The 8,929-nt window shown below is 42.8% G+C and overlaps 1 pseudogene; it reads left to right on the top strand.

Moving 5' to 3' along the window:
* The first annotated feature begins 1,433 nt into the window (after positions 1 to 1,433).
* Positions 1,434 to 7,793, top strand: LOC102930206 (annotated as a pseudogene).
* Positions 7,794 to 8,929: the final 1,136 nt, after the last annotated feature.

The raw sequence follows: 8,929 nt of genomic DNA, 5'->3' as shown, positions 1-8,929 counted from the left end.
TTAGCATATCCAGGAAGGGAAGATGTGTGACAAAGAGAAGCAAATATTGTAAACTTAACAGAATAGTTTTTAGCATTCTACAGCCCTCATTCAGGAAGGTATTTAAGCACACACTTAAGTCCATCCCTATTCAGCACCCATACTTAAGCACAACTAGTTTTTAGCACATTAAGTCCTATGGGAATTACACACATGTTTAAAATGCTGTACTGAATAGAGATGCTTTCCTGAAGAGGGGCTTAAATGAGGAGGAATTCAGTAGGTAGGGTGAAAAAAGGCACAAAATTTGAACAGTGAAGGCAGTTAACCCTTGGAACAACTTACGAGAGCTATGCTTGATTCTTCATCACTCAAAGTCTGTCTTTAAATCAAGACTGGACATCATTCTAAAAGGTATGCTGAAGATCAAACAATAGTTATAGGCTTGATGCAGAAATTACTGGGTGAGAATCTCTGCCCTGTGTTATGCAGAAGGTCAGACTAGATTATCATAATGATCCCTTCGGGCCTCAAAAATCTGTAATCCCTAAAAAACTGTACTGTCAAAGAGTAGGAAGAGGGAGGCTGAAGGAGATAATGATGGAAGCAACAAAGGGAAGGAGAGGCTTGTGAAGGGGACTAGCAGGGAGGAATAAGGTGGGGCCTAGGGGTTAAGCAGTGTGAGGGAAGTAAAAGTTACAACCCATGAAAATCCCAAGTGGACTCAGGAGGCTGAAGGTCCAAAGGCTAGCTCCCTGCGTTGGCTGGAGTTGTTCGCTCTTCAGCTTTCACTCTGTCACCTTCCACAATACCTGTCATCTTCCCAAAAAGCTAAACAACTACTTTCTGGAAACATGTTAGCAGAGTATTGCAGCAACCATGGAAAAAGAAACCAACAAAAACCTCTTCACATTATTAGAAGCGGAGATCCAGCAGCTTCAATGGAACAGCAGCTGACATATTGGCAACATGAGAATGTCTCTTGAGGAGGACAGTTTTTGTTCTTTAGCCTTGCCTTTGACATCTGGTGCTTCACACCAGGGTTTACACGTAAGTGAGTGAAAAGCAACATCACCTAATCTGTGATAATCTGTCTTTCCTAAATTATAGTTGCTCTTCTAAGAGACAGAAAAGTCCCAATATTTTTATGATTCTCTCTAGACAGGACCAAAGTGATGAAGGAACTTGTAGAAGTCCTAGGCAAAGTTGACAGGACAGGGAGGTACCAGAGACTTTGACATGGGGAGTCACACACAGTGGGTAGAGCAGGAATCAGTAACCAGGAGTCAGAGGCCAGATGCCAGAGTTGAACTCAGAAGTCAGTGTCGCTACCAGAAGTGAGGCTGGGAAAATCCAGGCACAGATGCCGCTGTGGCCATGCACAAATACTTTGAGTGGCCACTGAACTGCTGCTGGACTTAAGAGCTAGTCTGTTGACTCTTCCCACCAGTCAGATGGCATACCCAATCCTGCAGCCTATTACATGCCAGCTGTACTCGTTAGGTCAGCCGGAGCCTGTGGTCCTGCTGCAGGCCCTGATTCCTGAGAGGTATGCTACACATATCCTGAGTATGGCAATGTGCAGAGCTTTGTACAGAAGAACAAGAAGATTAATTCTGAAGTTAACCCTATAGGGAGCCTATTAAATTACTCAAATTTGGGAGAGTTATGAGGTACAAATCAGAAAACTGATTTTCAGCAACTGTTTTTGAATGGAGTGGAGAGAGGTGAAGGTAATGTTGACTTCTAACAGCTCACATCAGCAACATGGTTGTGAAGGGGACAGCCCTGCCTCCTGATCTCCGGTTGCCACCACACCTCTCCACACCCCCAAAATCACTGTTTGTTAGAGAGCAGGCAGGAAATCCTGTCCCCACTGCCTGTTCTTCCTCTACTGGAGGGTGGGATTGACACTCCAGAGAGGCGTCAGTGTTGCTGCTGGGACCTGTAATTGGTTTCAGGCTACCTGTCCAGCTCTGGGCCAGATACCCTAGAAAAGAGGACTGCACGGCCAAGAGGAGACCACACAGCAGAGGCTATAGGTGGTGGGAGGTGCAAGTTGCTGTCTACTAGGTCCAAGCAGGCCCAGATTCAGCCTTTGCTTTCCCGGTTATGAAAAATTGATTGGAGGCCATAAATCATTCAGCTACACCTTAAGCAGATACAGCATGCCTGGTGAAAGCAAGGGGAAGCGGGCTAATGGCCTGCTTAAAGCATGCATGGCAGCCTACCAGTAATTAGCACTTATAAAGCATTTTTAATCCTAATGCACAGTTCTCAAAGCATCTACCATTGTAAATAAGTATCATTATCCCCACTTCACAGAGAGGCAAGACACTTAACCTCTCTGCAGCTCAATTTCCCCAAGGTTAGTCACTGAGCCAGTGTCTGAGCTGGGAATAGCAGCCACCAGTACCCCATATCCAGTCCACTGGAATTATTCTCTTTAAATACTCCGAACGTTTTTCACCCTTAAAAATGACAAGCTATATATAGGTTCTCTGGTAGCAGCTTAATTACATGAACTCCAAGTAACAGAATATGGAAGTGCAAAAATGGCCTGCTTCAGCTTTTAAGGCAAAAAATGTAACAGGTTTCTTTCTCCTACCAGTACCAGTTTAGTCCTGCTGTCTCTTCAGTAAAAGAAGAAAGGATTCAATTTTGATTTTACCTGATCGCTCCAGGGGGCTTATCATCCACTGCAGAATACAACTAACTCCCATTGGAGGCATATTAGAGTGTCAGTGGTAGCCCCTCTTATCCTGCAGGGGTACAATTCAGCTTTTTCTCCATTGATTATGCTGCTCTTTTCTGGAGGCATCCAGAAACAGGATGAGCTGGCACACACCGGCTGAGAATCTGCCCTCCTAAGTCTAATGCAACACAGCCATTTGGTCTCGCTCTTGTAGAAAAAACTGTTTCATACTGATTTTACACCTCCCATTACAATTTTTAAAGTGAGACTAATCAGGTCAAATTTGGCTCAAAAATGTAATCAATATTAAAGGTAAAATGAGAATAAAATTATTATAATTTTTGTTATGTCATTAAAGTTGCCTGTGCCTTTACTGAAGTGTAGGATATATTTATCATTACTTTATACATTTAGTGCCTGGAGAAAAGTATCTGACAAACATATATTTTTGTTTATTTAATTCTACAAATTATTCAAGTTAACCAAAGGAATTTCAAGAGGCTTCTCTTTTCTGTCACCGTGGAGACAAACAAAACCAAAACAGTATCTTGTCTTGACCAGGACATCTCCTTTGTATAAAATATCAGTTTGGTACAAATGCGTTAGGAAAAGACCCGACTGTGACAAGGAATGATAGGGTTGTGTTATGAGATTGATAAATCTAGGTGTAAAGTGGGCTTTTTCACCTTCTCAAGAAAAATGTCTGCGTAAACATATGCAAAGAATTCTAGAAATATTCTTTTTTAAAAGACTTTTCTAGTCACTCTAAAAATGCCATTCAGAAAAGCCTCTGGAACAAACATGTAATCGAAAATCTTTTAAACCTTTGTATACTTCTTAAATGTTGAAATGACAAATTGTTTTGAATGTCATGTTTGCAAGTATTTGTAACTAAGTACAGAAACATCTAATATCATTGCTATTTAAATGGTAAAATGCTTTGTATACCAACATGGAATCTAATAATCTTGCTAAACAAATTATTGATTTAAGAAGCCATTTAAATATACAAAATTTATATTAATTGGGTATGAATTAATTATTAGCAGTGCTCAAACACCCAACTCAGAAAGACAAAGAGAATCATCACTCCAAAAATTGTTATAAAGAATCAACAACTTCTTTAATAACTATTTAAGCTGAAGACTCTCTTTAAGGGTTATTGGATTTTAAAAAGATTGTTTTGAGAACTAAAAACAACTCTCTGTAAAGAATAGGTGTGTTTGGACTTTTTGAAAACAGAATTTCATTTTCTCTTGAGCGCTAATAAAACTATAGAAATACCTCAAATTGACTGAATAAAAAGCATAAAACTCTAACTTTAAAGATGCCACAAAAACAATAGAAATAACCATCAAGGAAGCAGTACAACCTTAATACATATATGCATTAATAAACTACATGTTTATAAGATGCAGAAGCTCCTAAAGACAACCCATGAAGTACTGAGCCAATGAAAGAGTGACGCAGCCTATTTGAATTTAAACAAGCCTGAAAGAGGAGCATTTTCTTATAATTTCACAGAAATAGAAAGAAGAGCATACAATACTGTGAAGTGAGCACCCCACGCATACACCCTTGCTACTTAAACAGCAAGCACTCCACAACTTATTCTGTCTCTACAAGCAAGCCATTATGGACAGCTAAGAAAAAACGAGAAGACCTGAGAAGAAACCAACCCTTGGAAAACCTTCCCATGCCTTCAACATGGATTGGTGCATTTTGTCAATGGATCTGACATTGGTCATTGCATTCATGCCAATTCTTTTAGCTTTTTTAATACATGTCTTATAAGCTGATGCTTTCCTTAAAATTCCATCTGCTTGAGTCAGACAGCTGCATGAGAATTTCAACACTCCGTAAAGTTTCTGTCCCGCATGGTTGTGCAGAAAAGCTTGAAAATGTGAAGCAAGTGTACCTAAGAGGCTCAGAAATCAGAAGGCAAATAAAAAGAACCCTAGACCAATTTTTAAAACATGGTTATTTTTAAGGAAATCTCAACTTTTAGGGCATTATTCATGTTATCGGTGCTCTTTAGATTGGTGATACTGCAATGTTGGTGGCAGGATCCCAGTCTAGGTAAATCCTTGGCCTGGTTGGGTACTTTATCAATATGGGGCAACTTCAATGCTGGGATTCTTTTTTTCCTAAGAGGAGCTACCAAAGAGTAGTTCTGGCTATGTCAAGGTTCCTCCCCCACTCTGAACTCTAGGGTACAGATGTGGGGACCTGCATGAAAACCTCCTAAGCTTACTTTTACCAGCTTAGGTTAAAACTTCCCCAAGGTACAAATTAATTTTATCCTTTGTCCTTGGAATATCCACTGCCACCACCAAACTCTAACTGGGTTTACTGGGAAACGTAGTTTGGACACGTCTTTCCCCCCAAAATCCTCCCAACCCTTGCACCCCACTTCCTGGGAAAGGTTTGGTAAAAATCCTCACCAATTTGCATAGGTGACTACAAACCCAAACCCTTGGATCTGAGAACAATGAAAAAGCATTCAGTTTCCTTACAAGAAGACTTTTAATAGAAATAGAAGTAAATAGAGGTAAAGGAATCACCTCTGTAAAATCAGGATGGTAGATACCTTACAGGGTAATTAGATTCAAAACATAGAGAATCCCTCTAGGCAAAACCTTAAGTTACAAAAAAGACACACAGACAGAAATAGTCATTCTATTCAGCACAGTTCTTTTCTCAGCCATTTAAAGAAATCATAATCTAACACATACCTAGCTAGATTACTTACTAAAAGTTCTAAGACTCCATTCCTGTTCTATCCCCAGCAAAAGCATCATACCGACAGACACAGACCCTTTGTTTCTCTCCCTTCTCCCAGCTTTTGAAAGTATCTTGTCTCCTCATTGGTCATTTTGGTCAGGTGCCAGTGAGGTTACTTTTAGCTTCTTAACCCTTTACAGGTGAGAGGATTTTTCCTCTGGCCAGGAGGGATTTTAAAGGGGTTTACCCTTCCCTTTATATTTATGACAGGCTATAAGCTAGGTGTGCTTAAGCCTTCTGGACTGTAGTGAGCAGTGCTACCTGTGACTCATGTCTTTAGAATAAACTACCTTTTTTTCCATAAAGCCAGTTACAGTACATATCACTAAAACCTCTACCTATGCAAGGGATATCGAAAGAGGCAGCTTTTTCATCCTGCCAAGAAAAATGTCTAAGTAAACCTATACAAAGATATACTTAAGCCACTGTACAAGTGTGACAGATATGTCTCCATTGATCTTGTCTAAATCTCTCTCTAGTCCTATTACTGTAAGCGGGATGACATGGCTCTGAGTCACTTCAGTGAGTTCTTTGAGGAGCAGTCCCAGGAGTAGAGGAGGCAAACAGAGGCATTCCTGAAATACCAGAACAAGCGAGGGGGGCGCATCATCCTGCAGGATATCAAGGTGATCCTCAAATCCAATGTCTCCCAAGGAAAGGGAGAGACCTCTGGGAACAGGGTTTGAAGTCAGGGATATTATTCTTCAGGACACTAGAACATGACTACAGATGTGCTCTGGGAAATGCTCAGCGAGAAGACTAGCTCCCCTCTTGCCTGTGTCTCAGGAGCAGAAGATCCTGGTGTGCTGATACCATCCCTTAAGTGCCCTGGCAGAGGGGCCTGTGCAGGTGGGATGTGTGGCAGAGCTCCTGTCAGTGCCACCCCCATCCCTCCCCTCTGTAAGCACTAAACTCACTGAATCCTCATTACAAAGTTCAAAATAACCTCTAGCCATTAATCCTTGAGATACTGAGGTGAGTAACAGCAGAGAACAGCGTTCTAAGGACTAGGCTGCATGCTGTGGGTGGGTTTTTGCAGCTGAGAGAGACTTCCTGTTCAGAGTAGAAACCCAAAATGCATTCACACTATTGCAAAACCTTCTTCACCGTGCTTTACAGATGGTGGGTCTTGGCACTTAGGAGGCTCGCTGGTACTGGAGAGATCCTGGTAGCAGAAAGATGGGTTCATTCTGGGAACTAATTGGGTGGGTTGGCAAGAGGTTGCATTTGGGAAGGTATTGGCTCACGCAGGGAGAGAGGCAATTGGCCTTTCAAGAAGGGTTAGGGGCTTAGGCGCTTGTGATCCTCACTGTAGCTTGGTGAGAGCTTATATCTGTAATAAGGATGGTCCTGGTTCAGAAGGGGAGTGGAATGAGTATGTAGAGCTGGATGGGGTCTGATCTCTGGCTTCAAGGTCTCAGTATGTCTGTGATTAGGTTTGTACAGAAGCCAGAGCATAATGTGTGAGGTAATGGTCTAGAGGCCCTACAATCAGCTCTGCAGCTGGAGAAGAGATTGAAACAGTCCCTGCTGGATCTGCACAAACTGGCAATAGAAAAGAGAGATCCTCGTGTGAGTGTAATGAGGCCATAGAAAGGGTTGAGAGTATACCTAGCATTCATATCTGGCCTTGCTGCTCAGAGGAGAGACAGACACTTGCCCTCAGTTCCAGACAGCTCTACACTGAGTAAAGGAAGCCCTCAGGATTCAGCAGGTGTGAAGCTCTCTCATCCCATAAGGAGAGTTGGGTTGTAAGGATGGCTCTTCAGACAGTGAAGGGGGCACCTGTCCCTTTCATAGACTACTTCCAGGCATGAGATGAATTTCCACTACTTCCTTTTCTGGAACTCCTGGCATGAAAGGGTAACTTGATTCTCCCTATGGAGTAAGGATTCCTGACATGTTGATATCTTGAACACTGGCAGCTCGTCACCTTCATGCTCCTTGCGTCAAATACCCTTCACAGTTGTGTGGCCACTGAGGATCCTGGGTGGCTTAAAGTGGTATTTGTTTACCTTTGAAATTACAGGAGGGGAATTCTCTAGACTTTTTCCTTGAGGAGATGGCAGTTGACCCTTGGTCCTCCTCTACCATTTATTTAGCCTCTTCATCCAAACCCTGTTACATCCGGGGCATGTCAGAACACGAGCCAGGCATTCACCCTAACATTATCTTGCAGCTCTCTGGCTTTCTGGAGTCCCATTACCTGGATAAGCATGTGACAGCTTTCAAACAGCTGGGAGACCAGATCACCAACCTGAAGTGTCTAGGAGCAGCTCAGAAAGGCATGAGAGAGTATCTGTTTGACAAGCATGCACTGGGAAAAAGCAGCTAAACTTCCCACTACAGACAGAGATTACTGTGAGGACCCATGAGGCTCCTGTAGCTTGCAGAGTATAGCACAAATATGTAACCAAACTGAAAATACTATAAATAAACTCTGCTGTTAACTCCAGCTGGAAGTCAGGTTTCTGTTTATGTTGGGCGCTGTCATAAAGAGTAACTGGGGGCAGTAGGGAGGAGAGAGACTTCTCTGGAGATCTCTGCAGAGAATAAACATCTGAATCTGCCAAAGACTGCACTAAGGGTAGGGTTTGGAAGATGGAACTACAGATTTCATTTATTTTGGGGGTAGGAAGAGGAAAGGGAATGCTGAGCTTGGAGGAATGGGATAAAATGTGGCAGGATTAAATGCTAAGGGAGAGCTGAGGAGTACTTCAGAATGGAATTGACTGCATGAGGGGAGGAAAGAGTAGATCGGAATTGATAAGAGGTGATGAGTAGCTTAATGAAGTGGGGTGGAACCACAGATGAGACTGTGAAGCCCAAAAAACCCAGGGGGAGAGAATAGCCTGTGTAAAAGAGAATCCAGTTAAGGGGGCTGTAGGTGGCATAGAGACTGAGGAAGGGATGTGGTAGAAGAAAATAAAGAATGAATGTATTACTGTCTCTCCATCCCAAACCTCCCCCTCGCCATAGATACAGGAAGATCTCAGTGCATATATTAATCTAAAAATCTGCAAGGACAGATTATCATAATGGCCCCTTCTGGTCTCAGAGTCTATGGATGTGCCTACGTGCAGTTGGGAGGCCTGATTCCCAGCACAGGTAGGATGCACTACCTCACCTAGAGCTAGTGTACTAAAAACAGCAGTGTGGATGTTGTGCCCTGGGCAGCAGCTCAGGCTAACTGCCTGAGCTCTAGCCCATGAGATCAGGAGGCTTAGCTGTGGGGTGCTAGCCTGAGCTTCTGCCAGTGCAGTAATATCCACACCACTGTTTTTAACACACTAGTTTAAGCTGAGCCTAGCCCAAATCTGTCTGCCTGAGCTGGGAGTCACACCTCTCAGCTACAGCACAGTTACACCCTCAGAATCTTCCTGCTTCCCCATGCCTGGAACAGCTTTCTGAATGCAGTACTCCATCCAGCCTCACTCTCCTCTTTGCAAACTCACTCCTCTCAGTAAGCCT

The sequence above is a fragment of the Chelonia mydas genome, chromosome 1 (assembly GCF_015237465.2).
Source record: "Chelonia mydas isolate rCheMyd1 chromosome 1, rCheMyd1.pri.v2, whole genome shotgun sequence".
Lineage (NCBI taxonomy): Eukaryota > Metazoa > Chordata > Testudines > Cheloniidae > Chelonia > Chelonia mydas.
The sequence above is the reverse complement of the archived record's forward strand: the minus strand, read 5'-3'. Positions and strand labels throughout refer to the sequence as shown.